At 36.0% G+C, this 27,340-nt stretch overlaps 1 pseudogene; it reads right to left on the bottom strand.

The window, feature by feature from the left end:
- Positions 1-1,950: 1,950 nt before the first annotated feature.
- On the bottom strand, positions 1,951-14,161 carry LOC111409468 (annotated as a pseudogene).
- Between the last annotated feature and the right edge of the window lie 13,179 nt (positions 14,162-27,340).

Below are 27,340 nucleotides of genomic sequence, written 5' to 3'. Positions count from 1 at the left end.
TCCCAATTTACTTATGGACAAAATATTGTATCAATTTTAAAAATAATTTTCCTGAAATCATCGAGCAAACAGTTCTAGCAGTCGACAAGATTAGAAACCACATAAAAGCAGCTCAATATCGAAAAAAGAGTTATGTAGATAATCGAAGAAAAGACCTGAATCTTGAACTTGGTGAAAGTTCTTCTTGAAAATGGAACCTATGAAGGGTCTATTAAGGTTTGGTAAGAAAGGTACGCTGAGACCGCATTATATAATACCTTTCGAAACTCTTGACAAGGTTCGTAATGTAGTGCATCGGTTAGCTCTACCATCTAAACTTTCTATCTTGCATGATGTATTTCACGTGTTTATGATAAGAAAATGTGCACGATCCAAGTCATGTGGTGAAATATCAAATATTAGATGTTTAGAAAGACTTATCCGATGAATTACCAATTTCTAGTTTGGATGGAAAGGTACAGAAATTATGGAATAATGAAATTTCATTAGTTAAGGTTCAGTGGTGACATCACGGGATAGACTCAGTAACTTGGGAAATAGAAGCAGAAATTAAAGCTAAGTATCCGATACTGTTTGTTTAATTTAAGGTAATATTGAGGGCAGAATTTTAAAGAAGTGAGGGATGTAAGGTCCCAAATTTTATATTATTAAGTTGGTTGATGTAGCCCATATGGAAGCTCAGCCCATTTAAAGTTAAGAAAGCCCAAACTTTAATTTATTTAAAAGCACTACAATTTAAGATATTAAATTTAAGTAAATTTAATTGCGAATATTTAATGAATAACTGGGTTGCTACAGTGGTCATTTGCATAGTATTTCACATACACAATGCAGGTTCAAATCACTGCGTTGATTTTATTTTATTTAAAATGATTTTTGAATCAAAAACTCTTCATTTGCACATTAAGAACAATTATATCAAGTCAATTGGATGAAATAATTATTTTATTATAGAGCACTCATAGAAATAGGTTATAAATTAACCAATTATTAGTCACAATCTACCAAATAATTAGTCACAAGCATCCAACCCCATCTCATCCGACCCACGACCATCGTACCCACGACCACCAGATCTCGTAAAACCACAATCGTCACCCAAACATCAATAAAACCGTCACCTAATTTTTTTTTAAAAGATAGCCCGACCATCAACAAACCATTGCCACTCCAACATACCAGAACCAAAACCAAAGCCTGTGTTATCACCATCACCACGTCTAACACAACTACCAATCCACAACCTCTACAACTACTAACACCACTGCCAACACAACCATCACCACATCTACATCCAATCTAAAATCAAAACCACCACGACCACATTCACCCTAGATCCACACCAAATCACCGACTGTAGCGTCAAGCCACCATTTTCTTCACAATCATGCATCGATATCTTCACATCACCGCTTCCAAAACATACTGCACAATTTTCCTTTACTTTGCAACCTCCAATCAAGCCCCTATTAACAATGCGAATTTTGGATATGCTTGTAAAATAGATAGATTTGTGTGCAGTAGGGGAGGAAGGCGGCAATGGAGACTCTGGAGAGGAAGATAACATTGCCGTAGGTAGCTCCTCATCCATATGTGTGGATGGTAATAGATACAAGGAATAACGTTGGGGGGAGAGAGAGAGAGGAATGAGTGTTATTTACTTTAATTAGCAATATTAGTTATAATCTGCTTTATGAAATGTTAAACTTTAAATTTGATTAATGAAATGTAAACTTTAAAATAGGCTTAGATGTAATTTCCTATTAAACATGCTAATGAACCAATTAGTTCAAACTAGATTGGACCATTGTTTGATTCATCAGCTCACGATCTAAACCAATTGGCCCTGTCCAATTTTAATAACTATTATTTTTTGTTTTTCAAAAATTAAGTTTACCCTATCACATTTCATTTCTTTCAATTATGTGGTTTTCGTTGGAATTTGACTCACTACACATCCCACCCTAACCTTAAAACCAATTTTCCCAAAAAATTTCCCAAGTCCCTAACCGCTAGCCGCCATCTCCATTCCCACAGCCCAAACCAATGAATGCTGGCCGCCACCCCTTTCTTATCTTCCTCTTCTTTGGCACTGATTGGCGTAAAAATGGAACCATGGCTGTTGAAGGCAAAAGAGTAAGTGAGAAGTGGATTGCTGGTGATGTGATTCGGAATATGGAGTTTGAAGTTTGGCAATGAGAGATCAGGTGCAAATTCGAGCTTACTTAAAGTCAATAAAGGCCGAACAATCACTTGTGTGGGATACGAGAACCAAAATGTTGAAGCTTGCAAGCCAAGAACCAAGTCTCGTGATGAGAATGAAGGCCAAAACAATTCGGATCAGTTTCGTACAAACAGCGACGAAGGTGGCGAGCCAGACCACTGTGCTATCACATAGTGGACAACCCATGAGATCCTATGGTGGCATTCAGAGATAAGCAGGCCGCAAATCAAGTGGCCTATGTGACCGCAATCCATAACCCTATACAGTCGCGTAGACCAATCCTGGGACCAAAAATTTTCTTTTTCTCGAAGTAGTTTATTTTTACTAGAATCCTTATAATCGGTAACTTTTTTTCATTCTTAGGGTTTAGTATAAATAGGATTTTATTCTTTCATTGTAATTGAACTCTAATTTTGGGAGATTAATTCAAGGGGCTGTTTGCTTCCAATTTCTTTGCTCCTGATTGAATGATTCTTCAGACTTATCAAGATTATTATCTTGTGGCGTTCAAACAATTAGGTCAGATTCTTAAATCTTGTAATCAAAAGTAGACATATCAGTTGATTTTGTTGGTAGCTTGATTCAATATTTCTGGGTCAAATCCAAAACTTTGATTTTTTGGCTTTCTTGGATCGGTTTCAATTTAATTGTGGGTTTTGTAGCCACAGTTGCTACATGGGTTGGCATCACCTGGCTGCCGAAGGCATTGAAAACCTGGTACCCAAAAAGAATTAGCTCTAACACCTTGAAGAGGCTGGCGCTATGTATTTAACATACTATTCTTGCAAAGATGGCAAAGGGTAAATAGATGATGGTAACGACATAGTCGCTCGTAAGGATAGCCTACCCTACATTAAGGAATCTCACCTGTGCCGATGTCTCCACATTGTGCCTTTAGGCTATGTTGTGCACCACCACAGAGATCCGGTAGTTCTTCTTCTCCCCGTTTTCCATATGTAAACTTAAATAGGAAATTGTCTAGAGTTGGAGGCGATTTTAGAGGGCCTGGGGGATGGCGGTGGTTATTGTCGGTGGTGGTGAGGTGGTAGTGGCATTTGGGTGATGCCAATGGTACTGGAGTGGCAGTTGTGGTGATGCGGTGATGGTGCCATTTGAGTGATGCCGGTGGTGGTAGAGTAGTGGTTAACTAGTGGAGTGGAAGGAAGAGCGCTTGTGACCAATAAATTTTGTTTTTTTAATTGTGACTTTGTGTGATTTGTGGACCTAAATAATTAAGTCTTTGGAAATCAACTATGGTGATCGCTTCTCTAACTCTGTTACTATATTACAAAATTTGACATCGTACACTTGCGGTATAAATCATGTTGTTGAAAACATATAGAACATCCATAGCTTGAAATGTTGTAGCTAATTTAAACATTACTCAGGGTCCTTTTGTAGCTCAGTGCCCAGCGACATATCAACAAATACAGCAGCACCTTATTCTGTTGATACAAGCTGATGGTAAAACTACTGTAATGCAGTCCTCTGTTTAATGGTTGTCATATATAGTTCATATATTTATTTTTTGCCCATAATCGATTGCTAGACTTGTGCATCTTAAATGACATGCTAAAATATGAAACCCATGGTTCTCATATTTTCTATTTAGGTGTTTTAAGATTACATGATTATTGTTTGATTCTTTTTACTTCATTTTCAAATTGCTTCTCTAGGTTTTTCTTTTCATCATCCTCAATTAGATAGATTTGATTCCTGACGTAAACTTATTCTTTATCAGGAACTGAGTACACAGAAGCATCAAATTAATTTTATAAGGAACCCTTTTATGCATATTATAAAAAAATATCACTCTGTTGTAAAATATCACACTGCTGTAAAACTATATTTTCAGGATGTGTGAGCTCTCTATAAATTTTTCACAAGCAATTTTGAAGAGGATATGGTTCTGGCTGTTCCCAGAAGCACGCCGCTCATTATCAGAATGATATTCAGAATCAAGAGATGCCTTGTTATCTGGCTCCAGAATATCTTAGTGTAGAAAGCGCAAGGAAAAATAATGCAAATTCCTACACTGACTAGGGCCGGTGAGACTGAAAACATTATCAAGTTATGGCATAGAAAGAGCAAGGATGAGTATTGATATCAATAGAATTGAGCCAACTGTGCCCTTTATGATCATCTTTGTTCTGAATTTCATTAAATGCGGAAGACTGTGTTCTAGTTGAATTGCAAATGGTGCAAATTCAAGTATGTACTTGGTCAAGGGAGCAAGCACTGTTGCCTATAGAGCAATCTTCATCACAATAAGATTCCGAGGCATACTGACGTTGATCTGAGAATCAACTTGCGGGCCAAACTATTTGGCCCCCATGAACGCTAAGGTTGTGTAAAGCAATGTAACCAGTTAGAAGCTCACAATAGACATCTATAAAGAGGATGAGAAAACATTAGTCATTAATGTGCCCAAGTGACATTGAAGTGGTTTTAGGAGGCCGATTTTGGTTGTGCAGACACTTTAAATTCGTGCAGCAACATGGTGGATACAACTGTCACATTGAACATTGAGGGTAAACCACTGTATAGTTGTGTGTGCTTTGCTTGTTTTCTGATTTTACTACTGCGTTGTTGATAATCATCCCTATAAACATTTCTTGATCCCTTTTATTGCGACAATTTCAAAACGATGAGAAGTAAAACAAGTTCAAGTTACTTGCCTTGGTGAACTTGGAGGGGTCTTTCATGGTTGTGTAAATGTTGGGGAAACGAATATGACCATGTTGCGGAAGCTCTCTCAAAAGGATCTTCAAACGGTGGTTTTCCAAGTTCAGTCCAACGCACCTTTCTCAACCAACAACCAGTCCAATCGGCTCCAAACCATAACCAATTGATTCACCTCGGTTGCTATGGAATCTTACCCACGTAGAACAAGAAAAAGGATGATGATTTATGGCTACAAAGGCTAGGAGAAGACACCACAAAGGTATACTATGAAAGAACCACCAATTGCACACGTTATACAAATGTTCTGGACACTTTTGGACACCTTTTTCTCACACAAAAGGGGGGCAGCCGGGATTCACTATTTCTTCTCTCAAAATCACACAAAACATCATATGAAAGTGGCTAGGATTATAGCCAAATATATACTCTAAGGTTAGGCTTTAAGTTGGGCCATTAAAGGGGTAAACAGGCCAAGATTCAAGCCATCCATAAGGAATACAATTGGGCCGAGTGTAGCTCATGGACTTGGTTGTTGGACTTAGTTCATTCATCGGTTTATGCCTATGAAATAATTTTAACCCACGTTAACATCATAGCCCGGGATTTATTGGGTATCAAAAACCCAACAAATCTCCACCTTGATGCCTAATAAATCTGAAAGCAATCAAAACACACAGTTAACACTTGCATAATCAAGGTAGCTAATAAAATTGGATCACAGACCTTACCTCGTGTTTTCAACTTGAAACACATACCATATATGCTCCATGTACTCACTGGGGCTAAGGTCAAAAACACCCAAGTAGAAGAAAATATTTAACAATATACAATCAAGAGCAAATACACATGCGATGACGATATACTATAGGATAACACACACAGATCTTTTCAAAAACACGTTCACATAGAACCATAGATTAACACCAAGTCAATCAAACCACGGTCAACCACATATGCAACACATGCATAAATGACCCTAAGAAAAGATCTTACCACACTTATCCTATCCCATTCCATATTGCTCACATCTTGAGAACACATATCTCCTCTCATCGCCCACCAAGCTCACTAGACAGATCACTCAACTCATGTCTAACTGGCAAGTCACAATAGATCCTAAGTCCATGGGATAATCCTCTATCTCTACATCGCTTTTCCCAACCTATGTGGATAATGGGTCTCCACCTAGCAGAAGTGATAGAAGTGCATCTCTCACACTCCACCTGATCAGGGTCTTTTTCCAGATAAAGGATCCTAGATATTTTATCACATCTCCACTCGTGATCCAAATGTCACACTCCACATCCCCGGTACAAACCACCATAAACCCTTAGGCATCTATACTCCACCTCACCAAAAGACATACAACATACTGCTAATGCATCCTAACCCACTATGCATGCAAGCAATTACACCAAGTAATCCTAATGTCTCAAATTCATGCAAATGCACATATCAAACACATTAAAATGTAGCAGATAATCATACAACAAAATTTAGACAATCACACACATGCAGAAAGGATCACACACAAATGCATATGTAGTGACTAGGTTTACACTTAATAGACCTCACTGGGGTCATAACTCGACCCCTCAACCAAATTTGTCTCACCTCTCATCTTACCCTTCAGCTTATCTTTCTTCTTGGGACAGTCCCTAATAAAGTGTCCAGACTTACCACAACTGTAACACCTTCTACCACTAGACTTGTCTCGTCCCTTACCCTGCTTCTTACTACCCTCATCACTACTCGAATCACTCCCGTCTTGAGTTCTACCCAAGTTCATCTGCTTAAACTTCATTCTACTCCTCATCATATGTAACTCGCCACTCCTCTTATCCTCTTTTTCAACCTTAATCTCCATCTCATTACTCCTAAGTGAGTCTATGACAATCTCGGGTGTTAAGGTGTCCCTACCATACTTAATTGCATTCTTAACTTCCCTAAATGAATCAGGCATGGAATTAAGCAGGATAATAGCCTTCTATGTTTCAGATACCTCTTCATTACAATTAACGATGTCTTGAACTAATTTGTGAAAGACATCCAGATTATCATCAAGATCCTTTGAAGGATCTATTTTAAAGCTGAAAAATCGTTCAAGCAAGTACAGTTTATTAGGAGTTGACTTAAGCAAATATAAGTCCTCCAACTTTTCCCAAAGTTGTTTTGTAGAATTCAGTTTTTCTACTTTTCTCAAAACAGTATCAGACAGGTGTAAAATAATTGAAGTGTATGCAAGTTCATCATACTCTTCTTTCTGTACTTCTGTTAAATTTGCAGGAAATTTGCCATCTATGGCTTTTGAAACTTTTTGTTGGACCAAAATAACCTTCATCTTTTGTTGCCAAATTGAAAAATCCCCTTTCCCATTAAAAACTCCAACTTCAAAGCGTGAAAACATTTTTAAAAACTAGAACAACCAAAAGCACAGATAGGTCACACAAAGTTATCCTACGACCGCAATATACACCGTTCTAGATTCCCAGGGTTTCTTAAGATTCACGATCTTAGATCAAGGGAATGTTCGAATGGGTCAAGTTCAGGTGTTCTGTCAGGAAAATCAATGCAACACGAAGGTATGTAAACAAAAGTTTGAATTTTCACAAGTCTGACACAGTGACTATATGACAGGTAAAGCACAAAATGAACTACCAACTTGCAATCAAAAAATTCAACACTTCAAAAACAAAGCAAATAATTCCTAAATTTTCTAGCATAAGCAATGGTTACCAAGCAATGACAACCTCCAATTCTAACGATCATCCCACATGATGATCTGCTAATGCTGAAATTTAAAATTGAGTTAAGCCAATATACTATAGCGGACCTATCCGAGTTCATAAATTATGAGAGTTGGGAATTTATCACTTTAGGACCACCACTATTTGTCTAAAGTCTCTGGAAACTGCAGCAACCAAAAAATCACAATCGAGCCCCGAATGCCCGAAGAACAACGTTGTCCAGATTCTTTTACGTACCCTGAAATAGAATACTTTCAACATGAAAAATATCAGAAATAATATAAGGAACAAATTACCTAAGGGACCGTCGCCAGAAAACACTTCACGTGCCCTCGCACGCGGCTTCTTTCCTTTGCGCGTAGGCCTCACGCGCCACCCCATGCACTGCCTTCGACAGACACGCGTCAACCTGTAGTGTCCGTCTTCTCCTGCACATAACGTTAGTGGTCTTCATTTCTCCAAACTCCTTTTGGATTGATCAGAAAATGCAAAAAATGGAGACTGATTTTAACAATTTTTGGACAGCTTCTTCGATTTGATTTCTGCTGCATTTCTATTGATTTTCTAGATGATTTCTGGTAGATTTCATGAGCCAAAACCTTCACTTTAAAGCTCTGATACCAATTGTTGTGGAAGCTCTCTCAAAAAGATCTTCAAATGGTGGTTTTTCAAGCTTAGTCCAACGCACCTTTCTCAACCAACAACCAGTCCAATATGCTCCAAACCACAACAAATTGATTCACCTAGGTTGCTATGCCATCTTACCAATGTAGGACGAGAAAAATGATGATGATCTATGGCCACAAAGGCTAGAAAAAGACACCACAAAGGTATACTATGAAAGAACCACAAATTGCACGCGTTCTGGACACTTTTGAACACCTTTTTCTCACACAAAAGGGGGGCCACCAGGATTCACTATTTCTTCTCTCAAAATCACACAAAACATCATATGAAAGTGGCTAGGGTTATAGCCAAATATATACTCTAGGGTTAGGCTTTAAGTTGGGCCATTAAAGGGGTAAACGGGTCAAGATTCAAACCATCCATAAGGAATACAATTGGGCCGGGAGTAGCTCATGGACTTGGTTGTTGGGCTTACTTCATTCATTGGCCTATGCCTATGAAATAATATTAACCCACGTTAATATCATAGCCTGGGATTTATTGGGTAACAAAAACCCAACAAACCAGCATAACTGAAGATGTAAAGACTAGAAATGGCAGGAATATTGCTGAGTTAGAGGGCTGGAATGCTGTGATTGGCTTTCACACCTCCAAAAATTGCGGTACGGGCCACCTTTACAAAAATGAGTGACATAAGAATCCCACCTGTGGATTGGAAAGATATGGAAGAAAGTCCCTGAGCCACAAGCTTGGAAGTGTCACCAATATTACAATTGCTGTCAAAATCTGAGATGTTTGTAAGTGATGCCATCCTAAATTTATTATGATGCATAGAAATATTGTGGCTAGATTGTCATGAAGTGAATTGTATAAGAAACAAGGGCCATGAAAATCTCCATATAGATGAAAGTAGTAGCTACAATACTTCCTTTCAATCCAAATGCATGCTGCCCGATATCCTTATAGTCTCTTGATTTGGAGTTCTCGTGTAACATTTCCCAACCAGATGGGAACTATAAGCACACGCCACTCCAATTCTGACAAGTAGGAATGTAGAAGCCCATCCTCCATTTTCCAAAGCATAGGGAGTTGAGAGTTGTCCCAGACCTAAACAAGATTAAAGATGACAAAAAAATTCAACATTAAGTCTGCTAAATCGTGTAGTGTTCTCCATTGAGAGTATTGTGTACTAAACATGTCTTGGTGTACAAACTAAAATTTGATATCGATTACATGTTGTATATAATTGCTAAACAACATACAGAAAAAGGAAAGTTGGTTCTCTGCATCTTTTGTCGAGATAAAAAGATATGTATGGTATGCTGAATTGAAAACGATTAATAAAGAGAAATAAGTGTACTGTGTCGTCCAGTGTTGTGCACCAAACATGTCTTAGTATCCAAATCAATGATATGTTCTGTGTCATATAAGTCGTGTATATATGATATAAAGAAATTGATTTACCAATAAGCAATCCACTCATGTTGATGAAAGCATGAAGAAAAGAATTGTTAGTTTCTTCGTGACCTTCACCATCTTTTTCACTAACCAAACCTCCAAGTCTTTTTGATGTGATCTGGAAAAGGCATCAAACTAGTAGGTCTTCGAAGTGTGTTGTAGAGAGGCCAAGATCAAGATTCAAGATTAATTCGTGCCCACAAGACCACACACTTACATGTTCTAGCTATGGAGTCAAAAAGGATAAGGAAAACAAGCCCAGGGTCAAGTATCATGTGGGATGTGGGAGGCTAGAACAAATCGGATCCGTGCAACATTAGTGGCCGAAGATGGAGCTAAGTCTCAAAAACATGTGATGGCATGGCTTTGTCATGCATGCGGTCGCATGCATGCTACCCGTGAACAAGGAGTGGCATTACAAATGTTCTATGTGGACGCAAGTCCTATAACTATGCGACCACATAGTAGTCTTTCAAGGTCTAATTTTCCTTTTTGCGCAAGACGGTTTATTTATGCTAGAAATCTTCATTTTTGGCAACTTTTATATTTTTAGAATTTGAATCCATTTTATACTTTATTCTAGGGTTTAACATAAATAGGATTTATTTTTTCATTGTAATTCAAGACATTGATATTTGTAAGATTATTCAAGAGGCTATTTTACTTTAAATTTATTTTTCTTGATTAAACAATTATTCAAACTTATCAAGATTAATATCTTGTGGTGGTCAAACACTGGGTGAGATTCTCAAATTCGGTAATCAAGAGGTCGACCTATCAATTGATTGTTGGCTGTTTGATTTAATATTTTTTGGTTCAAATCCAAAACTTCGATGATTTTGGCTCTTAGGTCTGGTTCAATCCAGTTGTGAATTTCGTAGCCATCATTGCTACATGGGTTTACGTTAGTTGGTATCAAAGCTTGGGCTTCAAAAATCAATGTTATATCATTTTCTTTTTTGTTGAGTCTCTTGTTTTATTTTTTCTTGTTCATCGTTGTTTTTTAGTCTTTGATTCATAAAAGTTCCATTGAATTTTCAAAACTTGTTTTCAGGCTAATTTAGCATCCAAATCAATTTTTGTTCATTTTGCTGGTATCGTAGTCGATTTTCCTATAAAAAAGAGTGAAAAGAAGTCGAAAAAAAATCTTAAATTAAAAGAGAGAGAGAGAGAGAGAGAGAGAGAGAGAGAGAGAGAGTGTCGAAATAAAAATAAATAAAATTATTGAGTTGATTTATTTGGGAACTACCAACAATCTACAATTTTATTTGAGTCAAAAATCTATTTCTGTCAAGTCCAACACGAAAAATTCAAGAACCAATTTCTTGAATTTCCTTCACATTCAAAATTTTATTCAAATTTTCTTCTTTCCTTTAAGTCTTTTGAGGTCATAATTCTCACTCACATCACGATTTGATTTCCATGAGAATAAATTCTAGTTGAGTTCGAAATTGTTCTTTAATGCACTTGGATGAAAGCATTAAGTGGAAAAGGCAGAGTGGTGAGACTAATAGAGGGTAAAAGCCATATTGAGTGATACACGAGCAAAAATCTTGGGACCCTCAAAACAAAATTTCGAAAAAAAGTCGAAAATGAGCCTGAGGACGAGCCAGAAACCCCAGCTCCAGCTTCTGACATTCTTGACTACAGCGTACCTCGTTCTTCAGGAGGTCATTTTGCATTTATTGAGGAGCAGTATAATCTCCTTCACGAGCACATTGATTCTCTCACCTCGTCCATCGATAGCCTATATAGCATACTTCTTCAAATTTAAGCGTAGCAGACCTCTATCCAAGAGTGACAGGCAGAGATGCAGATGCAGTAGAATGCATTTTCGTCAAGTTCTATGCTCGCTTCCTGCCGACACACTGCCTCTGGTGCCTTAGTTTACTTTTCATTGTCATATTTTCAATATGTCCTATGTTTTTCCCCTTTTTGCTATATAATGTTTCACACTTTAATTTATGCATGGTATCTTATTAATCAATTCTCTATGGTAGACTTCCTTACAAATTTAATTTATGCTATTGCTTCTTTTTGCTTATGCCAAAAAGAGGAAGATGGGTAGACGATTATGCAAAATAGGGGGAACTCGTAAATTTTTTACACATTTGAATTTATAAAATTTTATATGCATGTTGAGGGGGGGGGGGGAATATAAGTGAAAACAATAGGGGGAATATACATGCAAGATTCAAAACTTATGTTCCTTGTTAATTTGTGCCTAATCAATTTGTTTAATGTTTCTATTGCAAATCATCTTGTTTTTCATAATCAAATTATTGACTTCTCATTTTGATTATCACAGACTAATTGTGTTTATATCTAACAAATTGAATTTGAGTGTTGTTAGAGAATATTGCAAATCAATAAGATTAAAGATACAAAGTTCGAAATCGAGTAATTCGCAAGTGACGATCGACACGAAAGTAAAATTGAGGTTGTGAAGATTGCTATCGAAATAAAAGCCAAAGTATAGTCAAGCATGTAGGTCAAGATGAAGAGCTTCATTGAAGATATTAGACTTAGAAACTTTAATACGCTTCAATATTTTGCAATAATTCATAAAAGGCTCAAAAATCAATGTTATGCACAAGAAAAATCATCCCACAAAAATGTTTACATAAGGTAAATTTTTCAAGATAACGATTTCAATCTTATATTTTAAAATTACCAATTTATCTTGAAAAATCATTTAAAAATATCGTTAAAAAGATTAAATTTGTAAAAAATCATAAAAGGAGGAAAATTACAAAAATCTGTTGTTGTTTCTTTACAAAAAAAAGTCCTTTAAAATGATGCTCTTTTTTACATGCATAGTTTCTTTTCATTTTTCTCCCCCTGATTTTGAGTATACATAAATTGTTCACATTTTTTTCAATATTTTAAGCTCGTCATTTTTTATATCTTAAGTACAAATTCTTCTCTATTAAGTAACTAAAATGACCCCTGTAAAAGTTTTAGGCCGATTAACTCAAGTCAGTACGACCATAGGCACCACGTTATGAGAAATCGTACAGGCTTCATTGCTCGAGTCATGTAGGCTTTGAAGAAGAACATAAAATATTGAGCTTTTTATTATGAGGAGATATACTTGAGCTTAGGTTTAACAAATTTGGTCAATTCATAATCAAAGTCACCTTGCTAACAAGTGACTACCATCCCAAATCTCACATACAAGGTTAAGTCCCCCTTACAATATCATAGTGTGTGCAGTGCAGATAGTACAAAAAGACACTTATACTAAATATTCCATAGCTACCTAAGCAAGTAATGGAAAATATGTTATAGCTCATCAATTAAGCTTATACATGGACACAACACACAAGTTCAAGTATGATATATATCATGATGTAGTCAAATTTTCTTTCCATATTCTTTTTGTATTTTTTAGTTTTTCAAAATTTTTTTTATTTTTTAAAAAGATAAACGCTCTAAACACACACAAAAAAATATCACATACAGAACCAAAAATGTGCACGTGCTAATACAAAGGTAATGAAAATGCACATGCATGAAACTACTATCTAAAAAGTAAATAAACAAATGCGATGTATGCATAGATCAATGACTTACATAATAGAGCACATACATGCACCGAGGTTATCTAATCAGTTAGGTAAAGGAGCATTCTTACCTTTAAGAGCACCGTGATCTATTTCAGAATTTTTCAGATTACTCTTTTTTTACCCAAACTTGCCTAGTGACCTGAATGTTCTTAGTCATCTATGTCATTAATTTCATTAGTTGACTCACCTGATTAGTAACGAAATCAATGTGACCAACAAACTACTGATTCTTGCTTCAATTGAAATTCTGGTTTCTATTTTTGTGCATGAATTGATGACGCCTAAGCCTTATGTGTCCTAACTCACCACAATGAAAGCATGTAGGAATAAACCTAGGACCAAATGTGTGATCTTTGACATCTATTCCCAGGTTGATGGGTCCTACGCCAGTTGGTAGGCCTCTGTCCTACAAATCCTTTATTTTTAGATTCCGAGTTAGGCACATGTTTAGGCTCGTCAATGGCAGGGACAAGAATCGTCTTTGAAGTACTAGCAGTATTCTCTTTTAAACTTAGACTTCCCCTACTACTAGTCGACTTGCTCATTCCTAGGACGTTATATAGCTTTTCAGATCCATTAGAAAAGGCAAGGAGTTAGACATAGAATATTCTAGATCTCTCATAAGGTTCTTAACCTAGATTTCTAATATCCCATCCTCAACAGTTGGCTTATTAGCTTTCCTAGAGGTCTTGTCAAGCACTTGTGAGATTCCTAACATGAGTATCTAAAAATTCATTCATCAATTTCAATTCACTCAGGTTTGAGGTAGATTCCTGAAGGTCAGCAACATGTTTTTCTTTCTCAAGCTCAAGTTCCTTAACTATTGCACACAAGGCTTTATTCTTAGTCATAATTATAATACATGCCTTATACATTTTATCATATGCCTCATGTATATCTTTCTCACTTCCAGAATCTGATTTCTAATCACTATCTACATCATCAGCCTTCTCACTGCCCCCACTCCTAATCATAGTAGTGAAGGCAATGCATTTCATATTCTTCTCATGAGTGATTTGTAAAATATCCCAAACTTCTTTAGCTACCTCACAAGGAAACTCTCCTAAATTCTTTACAGGATACTGCCATAATAAGGCATTTAAGGCTTTGCTGTTCCAACTACATTCATCCAAATTAGTTTTAGAGTGTGGTTATAAAAAAAAATATTTTCCTTGTTTTGAGGAAAACAAAAACCACCTCCCCCCAAGAAAAATATTTTCCTTAAAAAATAAGGAAAAATAGGCATATTTTCAAAAGTTGAAAAATATTTTCAATGGAAAAGAATAACAATCAAACACCCAAAATAGGAACTTGGGTAGAAAACTGATATTTTTCAAGGAAAATAAATGTAATCAAACGTACCCTTAGTCTAATTAGCGATGGATGCGGGGGTTATTACGTTGTCTACAATTGTATGAGGGACACTCCAACCATTTATCACGCTCAACCAAATCTGTACATCCATTTAATTTAAAAACACTCTCATCCTAACTTTCCAATAGGCATAATTGATGCTATCAAAGAATAGCGGGACGGACAAGAACTACTTATCTAGACTAATAAGGTTAGGGCATGTATTTAGGCTCTGATACCACTTGAAAGTTTTATTACTTAGCTGATTTAGTTTGACTTTACGTGCAGAATTATTCTATTAAAAGCAATAAGTCATTTTTTAATAGTTTTTAGATGGTTAATCAAACAATCTAATCATCCTAAGTTGAATTGAAGTAGTTTATAATAAGAAAATAGTAAATAACACGAGTATGATGATGGAGAAATCTCAACCGGGTAAAAACTTTTGGACCAAGCTAGTTGCCTCCACTATAGACAATGACTATTACAGTTAGATGCTATCTAGCCAACTCCACTAAACTTCCTAATCTATTCCATGTAATCTTCAAGATACTGCTATCTTCTCCAACTTTTTGATCTTGTATAATCGTCTCTTCCAAGTGAAATTCCAAGAATCACCTTTTTTTGTTCTTCTTCTTGCGCTTACAGTCTAACTGTGAGAAGAGAAGCAGTTGAAGAGGAGAAGAGAAGGAGTTCAAGAGGAAGAGGGGCGGCGCCCCGATAGGTTATATATATAGCCATTTTTTCCTGCTTCATTAAGCACAAGACCTAGAGCCCGATTCATAGAGAGAAAATTGAGAGAAAACTTGGATAGAATTTTACAAGATTGAGGTTGTTCATCTTGGGTATAAATTCAAAGTTATTTTCTTTCTTGGGGATTAACTTGAGGCTTGTTCAAGTAATCCAAATACATTGTTCTCCATTTATCCATTGAAATCATTTCTTCCCCATTTTCTTGTTCTTGAAGTGGTTTGGATTTTTCACATTGTCAAGCTTTGTTTGATCTTGGGCAATCTTTGGGAGGTGTTTTCTATAGAATTTGGTATCAGAGCTTCTTCTTAAATCAAGGTGGTTAAGCTTCGATTTTGGTGAGTTGCTTGAACTTTGTTGTGCACACAAGGTGTTTGTGAAAATTTCCAAATGAACTTTGGTAATTTATTTCCGGTAAACAAGTGGATAAATCATATTTACTAGAGGAATGGTGAAGATTGGGAAGTATGAGATAGAGAAATTCAATGGGAAGAATGATTTTTCATATTGGAGAATGCAAATGAAAAATTTGTTGATTTCTCAAAAGTTGCACAAGGCATTGGCGGGAAAGGAGAATAAGCATGTTGATATGTCGGACGAGGATTGCGAAGAGCTAGATCTTGAGGCACGAGCGTCTATCATTCTTTGCCTTGAAAGAGATGTTGCTTTCTTAGTTGATAGTGAGGTAACGGCGGCGGAGGTGTGGACAAAGTTGGAGGCGAACTTCATGACGAAGACTCTAACAAATCGGATCTATTTGAAGTCCAAATTGTATAATTGCAAGATGAATGAAGGTACACCAATCGGGGAGTACGTCAACAAGTTTGATAGGATCATATCGGACTTGAAGGACGTTGATGTGGAAGTTGATGATGAGGATCAAGCACTTCTACTACTTTTTTCATTGCCAAAGTCTTAAGAGAACCTAGTACAAACATTGATGCTTGTGGGTGATAAACTTGTGATGGAGGACACTAGAACGTCACTTCTAGCAGATGATCTTTGAAAGATTGCAACTAGTGGCATGTCTACCATTGGTAACAAGGAGCAAGCTCAAGGATTGTTTGTAAGGGGTAGAAGCAATGTGCGACCAAAGGGCAAGGGAGAAAAATCTAGATCGAGTTCTAGGCCTCTTGCGAAAAGGTCTTGTTTCAAATGTGGCGAGCTTGGACATTTCAAGTCGAACTGTCCTAACAAAAAGGGTTGGAAGAAGAACAATAAGAACAACAACATCAGGAAGGTGCAAGTCAAGCAAGAGGTAAGCTATGCCTCGGAAGGAGGGGAAAGCGATGAGTGTTACACCATCTCTTGTGATGAAGAAACCTCCGGTAAGTGGATTCTTGACTCTGGATGCTCTTACCATATGTGTCCAAATAGGAAGTGGTTTACTACCTATAGAAGCACTGATGGTGGAACCGTGTTGATGGGTAATAACCATTCCTGTAAAATGGTGGGGCTCGGTTCAATTAGAATCAAGATGCATGATGGAGTGGTTAGAACATTGATGGATGTTAGACATGTTCCTGATTTGCGAAAGAACTTTATCTCTGTTGGTGCTTTAGACTCTGGTGGTTGCAAGATTGTAACATGGAATGGAGTAAAGAAGGTTGTTCGTGGTTCTTTGATTGTGATGAAGGGTATTCGTGAAGGCAATCTCTATGCTCTTCAGGGTACTACAGTTACTGAAGATGTAATAGTTGGAACAAGTGGAAGTGGTGGAGACCCATGTGAGTGCACTCGGCTATAGCATAGGAGGCTTGGGCATATGTCTGAAAAGGGGCTAGATTTGCTAGTTAAGAAAGGTTAGCTAAAGAACTTGAAGAAGCCTTTCATGGATTTTTGCGAGCATTGCGTATACGGTAAAGCACACCGAGTTCAGTTCCAGCCAAACAAACATAGAAGCAGAGGCATTCTAGAATATGTGCACACGGATGTATGGGGTCCGGCTTCTGTCACTTCCAAAGGTGGTTCCAGGTATTTTGTTACATTTGTTGATGATTATTCTAGATATACTTGGATTTATTTTTTGAAGCATAAGAATGAGGTATTCGACACTTTCAAGAAGTGGAAAGCAATGGTTGAAAACAGAACAAGAAAGAAATTGAAGACACTGCGATCTGATAACGGTACTGAGCATATAGATGGTGCTTTCAAGGAGTTATGTGGTAAGGAAGGCATTGTGAGACACTGGATAGTTAGAAATATACTGCAATAGTATGGGGTCGCGAAAAGACTGAATTGCACATTTCGAGAGAAATCGATATGTATGCGATCCTACGCTGGTTTGGGCAGAGAATGGTGGGCAGAGTCGGTTGCAAATGCTTGCTACATAGTGAACCGGTCTCCACATTCAAGGTTAGATGGAAATGTACCTTACAGGGTATTGACAGGAGAACATGTAGATTATGAGAAACTCAGAACATTCGGATGCACAGCCTACTATCATGTCAACGAGGGAAAGCTCGATGCCAGGGCCAAAAAGGCTATATTCTTGGGGTATGCGGCAGGTGTTAAAGGCTATCGCCTTTGGTGTGTAGAGGATTCTAAGTTCATAATCAGCAGAGATGTTACTTTTGATGAGAACTCCATGATAGCTTCGTTGAAAGCTACAATGCCCGGTGGTGATGATGTTGAGACTACAATGTCTCAAGTTGTTGACATAGAACCTAGAGATCAACTTGATTCTAGGCATGTTCAAGAGGAGTATCATACAGACACTCAAGATGAGAGTGATGATGGGCTTGAACAAGAGGCTGTTCAGCAAGAGAATGTACAGGCACAGCAACAACATCAGCTTGCAGATAACTTGGCTTCCTCTAGGCCATGCCGTACTTACAAGCAAGTTCTAAAGTTGGGGTCAGACGAGCCTTTGAGGCACTATGGGCAGACAAATTTGGTTGAGTATGTACTCTCGGTGGAGAATGATAAGCATACCACTTTCAAGGAAGCTATTTTAAACAACAATAGTGAGAGTTGGTTGGCAACAATGGAAGAAGAGATGGAATCACTTCACAAGAACCAAACATGGGAGGTTCTCCCATTGCCCATAGGTAAGAAAGCTATTGGTTGCAAGTGGTTGTACAAAAAGAAAGAGGATCCTACCAAGCTCGGTGGTACAAGATTCAAAGCAAGGTTAGTGGCTAAGGGGTTTGCACAAAGAGAGGGAGTTGACTATAATGAGATCTTTTCTCCGGTGGTCAAGCACACTTCTATTCAGGTGCTATTAAGTATTGTTGCTCATCATGATCTTGAGCTGGAACAACTCGATGTCAAAATCACCTTCTTGCACGGGGACTTGGATGAGGAGATCTATATGCATCAACCTGAGGGCTACAAGGTTGAAGATAAGGAATGTCAGGTATGTCGCTTGAGAAAATCACTATATGGATTGAAGCAATCTCCTCGGCAGTGGTATAAGCGATTTGACTCCTTCATGCTCAAGCATGGTTTCTCCAGAAGTGAGTATGACTGTTGTGTTTATATTCGAAAACTTCGGGGAAGTAACTATATCTATCTTCTATTGTATGTGGATGACATGCTTATCGCTTCGAAAAGCAAGGTGGAGATAGATAGGTTGAAATCTCAACTTGGTAAAGAGTTTGAGATGAAGGATATGGGGGCTGCTAGAAAAATACTGGGTATGGAGATTAGAAGAGAAAGGACGAACCGACGAATGTTCTTGAATCAGAAAGGCTACATTGAGCAGGTTATTGCTAGGTTCGGGTTGCAAGGTGCAAAATCGGTGGTGACTCCATTGGCTCCACATTTCAGGCTCTCTGGTAAACAGTCTCCTACTACAGCAGAAGAAAACGTATGCATGGATCGTGTACCTTATGCTAGTGTAGTTGGCAGTTTGATGTATGCCATGGTGTGTACACGCCTAGATATTTTACAGGCGGTTAGTGTGGTCAGTAGATTCATGGCGAATTCGGGGAAGGCACACTGGGAAGCTGTGAAGTGGATCCTGAGGTACTTAAAAGGTACTGTGGATACGGGTTTATGTTTTGGTGGAGATGCATGTCATATAAGTGGGTTTGTGGACTCGGATTATGCAGATGATCTAGATAGACGACGATCTACTACTGGATATGTGTTTTACATACATGGTACCCCCGTTAGTTGACGATCGATGTTACAGGCTACAGTTGCTCTTTCTACTACAGAGGCCAAGTATATGGCCATGGCAGAGGGAGTGAAGGAAGCATTGTGGTTATGGGATCTTCTAGATGATTTGGGGATTGAGCAGGATTGTGTGGACTTGTGGTGTGATAGCCAGAGTGCGATTCACTTGGCTAAGAATCAGGTTCATCATGCTCGAACCAACCATATCGACGTCAGGTATCATTTTTGCGCGATGTCATAGAGGAAGGTGATATTTCACTCTTGAAGGTACACACAAATGAGAACCCAACAGACATGTTAACCAAAGTGGTAACGGGTAGCAAGTTTCAACGTTGCTTGGACTTGTTTCATATTAGTCCGTGTTGATATGCCCGAGTGGGCATGGCCCTTCGGGGTGGGGTTGAAATGAGGTGGAGTGTATATGAAGGTGGAGGTGAACTACGGAGGCTTGATCCCGAGTTTTGGGTACGTAGGCAATCATGATTTGAATGGTGTAGCCGAGTTTTGGTGCTTGCTACTTCTTCTTGTGTTCGTCCAAAATTTGAGGTCTATCAAATGATGTACGAGGTGGAGAATTGTGAGAAGAGAAGGAGTTGAAGAGGAGAAGAGAAGGAGTTGATGGCGCCTAGGCGCCCCGAGTGCTGAAACAAATCAGAAACATGGCGCCTAGGCTCCTCGATAGGTTATATATATAGCCATTTTTTTCCTCCTTCATTAAGCACAAGACCTAGAGCCCGATTCATAGAGAGAAAATTGAGAGAAAACTTGGATAGAATTTTACAAGATTGAGGTTTTTCATCTTAGGTATAAATTCAAAGTTATTTTCTTTCTTGGGGATTAACTTGAGGCTTGTTCAAGTAATCCAAATACATTGTTCTTCATTTATCCATTGAAATCATTTCTTCCCCATTTTCTTGTTCTTGAAGTGGTTTGGATTTTTCACATTGTCAAGCTTTGTTTGATTTTGGGCAATCTTTGGGAGTTGTGTTCCCAACACTAACCTTTCTCAATCTTCGGCAGCCACTGAAGTTCCAATTGAGAAAGTACTTTTTTTATTGTATTAAGGAAGTGGGTGTTGTGGATTTTTGAATATTCGATGTTTTTCCAATATTTGGTTGTATGAATTCAAGACTCAAAGGATTGAAATAAATGAGAGAATATGTTCTTCGATCTTTACAGGATGAATTTCTTTTGGGCATGGAGATGAAATGATGCTGCCATTTTGTGAGAATAATCACAATACAATGTGGTCTAATGCATTCTTCCCTTGATGACCATATTCTGGAATTCAAAATATTTCCTTTTCCAAGTCTGGTAATGCATTTACACGTTTTAAAGTCATAATTCTAAAGTGTTTATTTTATTTTATTTTATTTTATTTTTTTATCATTAGTTTCGAGTCCTTTGCTTCTTGTTTTTTAAATTTAATGAAAAACATTTTGATTTCAGATATGATTGAGCAAAATCTCCATTTAACTTGTATATTTTGCCTTTTTCTTGTTAATTTTTCGGCTTTACATTATGGAGAATGTGACAACCATGTCGAAGATTTTAATGCCGGTGACACTTAGTACATAGGTTTCTACAAAAAATTTCCGTCCAATAAATTGTAAAAATGTGAGTAATTGGTTTTTTTTTTTTTTTTTTTTTTTGATATTGAATTATGATTTATCATTCACTTGGCATTGAATTGCGAATTGGTACTGAACTTTCAAGAATCCAGAGTTACATTAAGACCTACAGTAATTATTCTTAAAAAGTGACCGGCATACTATTCTCATTTCTAACTATTTGGCAAAACTTTGATTTCCTATAAGTTCCATGTAGTTGATTTCTTGAATTTGATCAATCATTAATAATTTCAATTTTTTTCTTTAATAATTGAATTATATAACACTAAGTCACATATAATTTTCTCATTAGGGACAGTTTTACCTAGGTATTGAGATCTCCGATTATATGAGATTTCTTGTAAAATTCATATTTATTCAGAAAGTTTGAATGGTTCCAAGTAATGGAAAGAGAATTAATATAGTTGATCCTAAATTTATCGGTACAAAATTTGAGCTTAATTTCATATCCATTAGAAGATACAATCTTATTCTCAATAATATAGTTAGCTACATGAACACATTGTCGTTGTAATCAATCTTAAACTATGTTTAATAAGCGTTTAAATATATAAATTATAAATAGATAGAGATTAATAGTGAAAAGTGGATGATAATTTAAAATTTCATTCAAATAACTTGATCGATTATGAACAATTCAAAAATATTTGCCATATTACTTTTTTTTTTGGAGAATAATTTGAAGCCTATTATTTGAAAAAAAAAGAAAAAAAAGAGAGTTTTGAATAGTAATTTTGGAGGATGTGTAATTATAAAGTAAGGAAACTTTATTGATTCGTGCGTAAATTATTTTTCTTTGTAAATGTGTGGTGAAGAATGATACTGTAATAAATAATTTAAATTTTAAAAGGTTGTCATATAAGGGCTTATTGAAATTCATTCCCAAAGATAATTGATGTGCGAATTGCGGAATAAAGATGGGATGTGGTGGTTATACTTTTTGGATAATATAGCAACAAAAGATAAGTGTATATAGTTTATTCAATTTTATATAATGCCCTCGTTGAGTATAGTAAATTTTAATTTTAAGTTGAAGTTAATAATTAAATTTAATTGCACATTTTAAGAGATCCACAACCTTTAAATCACACATTTCATCATTGTTTACTATAATGTACTAAAAATTTGATTTTAATCTATACTAATTAAATAGGGATCTCTATTTTATTTGGTATCAAAGTTTTGATTCTGAATTGATAATGTATGGTCAAGTTGACTATTGATTGGATTAAAAAATGATGGTCAAATTAATGTTTATTACCTTCATTTCAAGACAAAACCTATTTTTCAAACTGTCCAAAAAATCAGACCCTTGTTAATCCTTAGTGGTGTGACAAAAACACATGATTGAAATTAACTTTACATCAACAAGCATGGGAAATTTTTCATCACATTGCTTATGTTGTCTAAATAAATGGAAATTCATTTGGTAGTGTCTGAATAATTAACATTTTCAGGAAGAATGCTTATAGATGAGAAGCATTGATTAAAAGTAACAATGTTACTTTTTTGTATTTGTACTCTCGATTCTTAATATTGACTGTAAAAATTCTTGAAGAACAAAAATAAACTTTTAGAACACTACTGAATGAATAGGGTCACATCGGCCATGTTAGCACAATTGAAACTTTTATTCCTGAAGCATAGCATACTCTTATAGCACTCAATTGATTTTGATCAAATTTCACATTTTGCAAAAGCGATTTCTGCTTCTTAACTAATATTTTATCAACTTTTTAATTGATCAAACTTCTTTTAACCATGTAATTTATGGAATTCACAGCTTTTATCAAATTTTAAACCCCACATTATATCAACTTTTATAAAAAAAAAAAAAAAATTATGTCAAACAACCCCTTAAAATAAGAAGAACAAGCTCGAAACTTCTTTTTTCCAAATACCCAATAAACTCCACTAGAATTTCAGCTTTTCTTTGAGCCAAACAATTTCATTATTTTGTTTTTGTTTTTGTTTTTTTTTTTTTTACAAGACCTTGCCCCATATGTTAAATTACAGAAATAATAAAATGTTCAAAAAATATTTTCATTAATTTATTATATACTGACATGTACAAGAATGTCAAGAGAAAATCTGAATATTTTTTAAACTTAGGAGAACAAAATTTAGATATTCCAAGTTGTCATAAGCCATTTGAACCTTATAAAAATTGGGTTGTTAAGTTAGGTAAATTTAAATTGACATGAGAAAATAATATTGTATCTTTTCATCATATTATTATAATGTGTTTTAGCTAAAATAACAACTATCTAATTAATAATTAGGACACTAAAATGATACCTAATGATAGAAATTGTTTATTACGTTCTTCTTGCTCGAAATATTTAAAATTAAATTAATATGATGTCAAACTTGGCATAGTTACCTTAAAAGTTAAGGCTTAAAACGCTCAGAATATATCAACTAATTATGCATTTCACAACTAAGGGAAAATGAGATAAACCTATGAAAATTATAAACTTTCAAATGGATGTTGACTCATCGGATTTTCGCTAGCCGCTCACCAAGGCATTGCTCGAGCATTGAAAATAGAACCATCGTCACTCGCTTGTCGCTCCTTCATCGCTGGAGCGAAAAGCCACCGCTTGCTTTTTGCCGAGTTGTCACTCAAGCGACATTGTTATGTAGCCAAACCTTGGGTCACAATTTTGGAGAATTTTACATGGCTCATGACACCTATTCACCCCCAACTATAAATACAAGGTGTGGACGGTTCGACATGTGCTGATGAGAGATACCAGCTAAATGCTGAACCCACCACCAAGGCAACTATGATTTGTTTTGACTGTCAATTTTTTTTTTTTAAAATTATATCACAATAAAAAACAAATCATAGTTGCCTTGGTGGTGGGTCCGGTATTTAGCTGGTATCCCTCACTTTAAGCTAAAATCTTTATTCTTTAAACTAAATAAGCAAAATTCTATACCTTAAAATCTGATAAGCTATATAATACTGAAAAATCACACCAAAAAGATACCTAGAATAACTATACTCATGTATCGGTTAGCATTGATGGACATGGCAAATATATCCAAGTCTACAAGGTTGCTACATTGTGCTTTCACATCAACAAATATTTATAATATCTGTGAGAGATCCAAGATGGTGCTTACGTTTTCATTCATAGACATTGTTCTTAAGATCTGACAACCTAGTTTTGGGAAAACATCACATCCTCTGAATCCAAAACATCTTTCTTCCTTAATCATTGAGGAATGGACTCTCTCATTTGGCATTGAGAGAGGTGGACTTCAAGCGCAGCACTTAACTTAATCAGATAACAAACATTCCTCAAACTAGATGAGATACACGTGTAGCCAATTTATAATTGCATTATTAGGAACAAATTTGGCATGCGAATTAATTTACAAATCCGACACAGGTAGTAGACAAATAGAAATTTTCAAACCCCTGGCATAATTAATGCAGTGGTTCTTACTTAATACAATGTTTTCCTCTAATTTGTGCATAATTTCAATTAACTACTTAATCATGTCAAAGACAACGTGTAGAATTAACTAACAAGCCAAGTATTAATTTAATATAAGAAATCCAAAAACAGAAATTTATTTATGTCATAGCCTGGAACAAGGTATTTGTTCCCAATAACTTATACTATAGGTCATAATCACTAAACTGTCAAATTCCTTGGGAAGGAAAAATGGGTCACGAATACATACCACTAAAATTATTGTTGGAAATAAAATATTCAGTAACATTACTTTAGATTTAACTTTATTAAGTCCAAAGATCCCTAGTACCATGACTGTACCTGATCACACTCCAACCAATGACCTAATCTAACCTATGAGAAATATGAAAAAGGGTGAGTACATGAAAATACTCAGTAGGATATAAAAAATTAATGGTGCGATCCCGTATAAATTTTTTTTAAAACATGTATCAGAAAATCATACCGTCTCATATCTTTAAATCCGGTAAAAGCTCATATCATATCATATTGTGGTACCGGAATGCCCATATTATTCATATCATAGCATATAACATCATAACTCTAACTTTCATGAGTATAAAATTCATCAACATGTAAACAAAATAATTAAACGAGACATAAAAACACTGTATCTTGATATCCTACCTTGTTAACTTGCTTTGATTTTTGGAAGACAAAATAAAATTCGCATTCCAACAAATTCCCCCCTTTTTTTTTGCCTCTCTGCTTATGTATATATTTTTATGTATCTTCTATTATGTGTAATTATATTCATAGGCAATTATACAATAGTTGGTATGGGGAGAAGTGTGAGAGTGAAAAAAGAGAGTTATGGATGAAATATTGGAAATCAAAATTTGACCAAATCTTGTCAACAACTAAACCACTCAAAAACCAACACGTGGCGGCACATCTAGTTTTGCTTAATCACCCACGTAACTTCCTTTATCTCTCTTTTTTTTCCCTTAATCTTTATTTGAATAAAAAAAATTTCAATCATAACCTATCAAGAATCTTCCTCCTTTCACGCCACTTGTGGAAGAATTTAAATTCATTAAATAATTAATTAAAATATAATTTAAAGTTATATCTTTCGACCTCGATAACTTGGACTCCTCTAATCCAAATTAACTTTTTCTCGAGCTTAACATACACGATTAATTACGATCTATCCAACGAACCCAATATTCATATACAAATTATTGCTCCACCAATATCCACATTTTAATCCAAGGAAAATTGACATTTATTATATACTTTAGTCCCTAACCTTTCAAAACATTAAAATATAGCATACAAAAATTAAATTTCATTCTACCAAAATTTTCGGGACATTACAGTCCTTGGTTTTTCATGCTTAAATTGAATTCATTATTGCCTTTATTTTGTGGGGAAATCAGTTTCTGTTTCTTGGATGCATTTAGTTGCCTTCCCTCAGAAAATTCAATTTCTAGGCAAGCAATAGCTGCAAGAAGGAGAACAAAGATGTAGATTTGTTGATTGTAGGCCATAATGATATAGAAAGAGAACAAAAGTTTTATGTGCATACATTGCAAGGATCTAAAAGCCATTAAAATTTTGTAATTATATAAGTCTATAGTGTTTTATAATGGATGGTCGATACGCCTTTGATATTGTTTAGTTCAATTTGTCTACTGAATTCAACCAGTGTCTTTCCTCCAACACTAGTAGTGTCATGTAAAAATGAGTTGGATCACCTAAATTCAGCATGACCCGCCTTGTTAGGTTATCACATCGCCCAAATTGGCTAACATTTAGTGCATAGATCGGAGGGACTAACCCACCTTGGTATGGATCTATAGGTTGAGATCACTTGGGCTCGACTCACCATAAAACTCGGGTTGTGACAAAATAATTAAATTGCTAATGTTATTTATTTTTTATGTTTTCTCAAGTTGAGACTATTTAAAGAGATGTTTAGAAATGCTTATACAAGTCAACCCCAGCCCCTACCCACCCATCACCAAAAAACGAAGAAAAGAAAGTGCATTTGTACCAAAAAGAATAATAGAATGTGTGTTTGAAAATATAAATTATTGATAGGCAATTGAAGTTTGTACCATGAATGTTTCACCATTGATTGGATGATAACCTCTCATTGTGCTCAAATGCAGCTTTAATGTTTGTTAGATGTTGAAAGGCTGATGAATTATTTAACAATTTTGGGCAAATCAGATTTGATGAAATGAGCCCTATTTGCCTTAATAAATCAAGGCATGGATTCCTATGTACTGCCAAATTAACCATGTCACCTTGAACCTTAATAAGGTGAATCGATTATTTCTATTTTTAAAATCTATTCTCTTCTTCTGCAAAGAGATCTCAAGTAAAGATCACCCTTTTTGAAGATGGCCCATATGGAGTTCCTACTTCACCAACTTTAACTCTTCTTCCGCTACTTAATCCTAGACCAATCAGTTAATAGTTGACCACTCAAAGAAGATCTCAAGCAAAGATCGCCCTTTTTGAAGATGGCCCATATGGAGTTCCTACTTCACCAACTTTAACTCTTCTTCCACTACTTAATCCTAGACCAATCAGTTAACAGTTGATCACTCTATCACCAAGCCACACGCTCACTCAAAAAGAATATTATGCCACGTCTTTTGACTTTACTCTAATAGTCACTAGACTCATAGTAGTCAGTCTCATTATCGTTTTGACCATTCAAACTTTTGGA

The sequence above is a fragment of the Olea europaea genome, chromosome 14 (genome assembly GCF_002742605.1).
Source record: "Olea europaea var. sylvestris chromosome 14, O_europaea_v1, whole genome shotgun sequence".
NCBI lineage: Eukaryota > Viridiplantae > Streptophyta > Magnoliopsida > Lamiales > Oleaceae > Olea > Olea europaea.
Note: the sequence above shows the minus strand (reverse complement) of the source record. Positions and strands in the feature narration are given on the sequence as shown.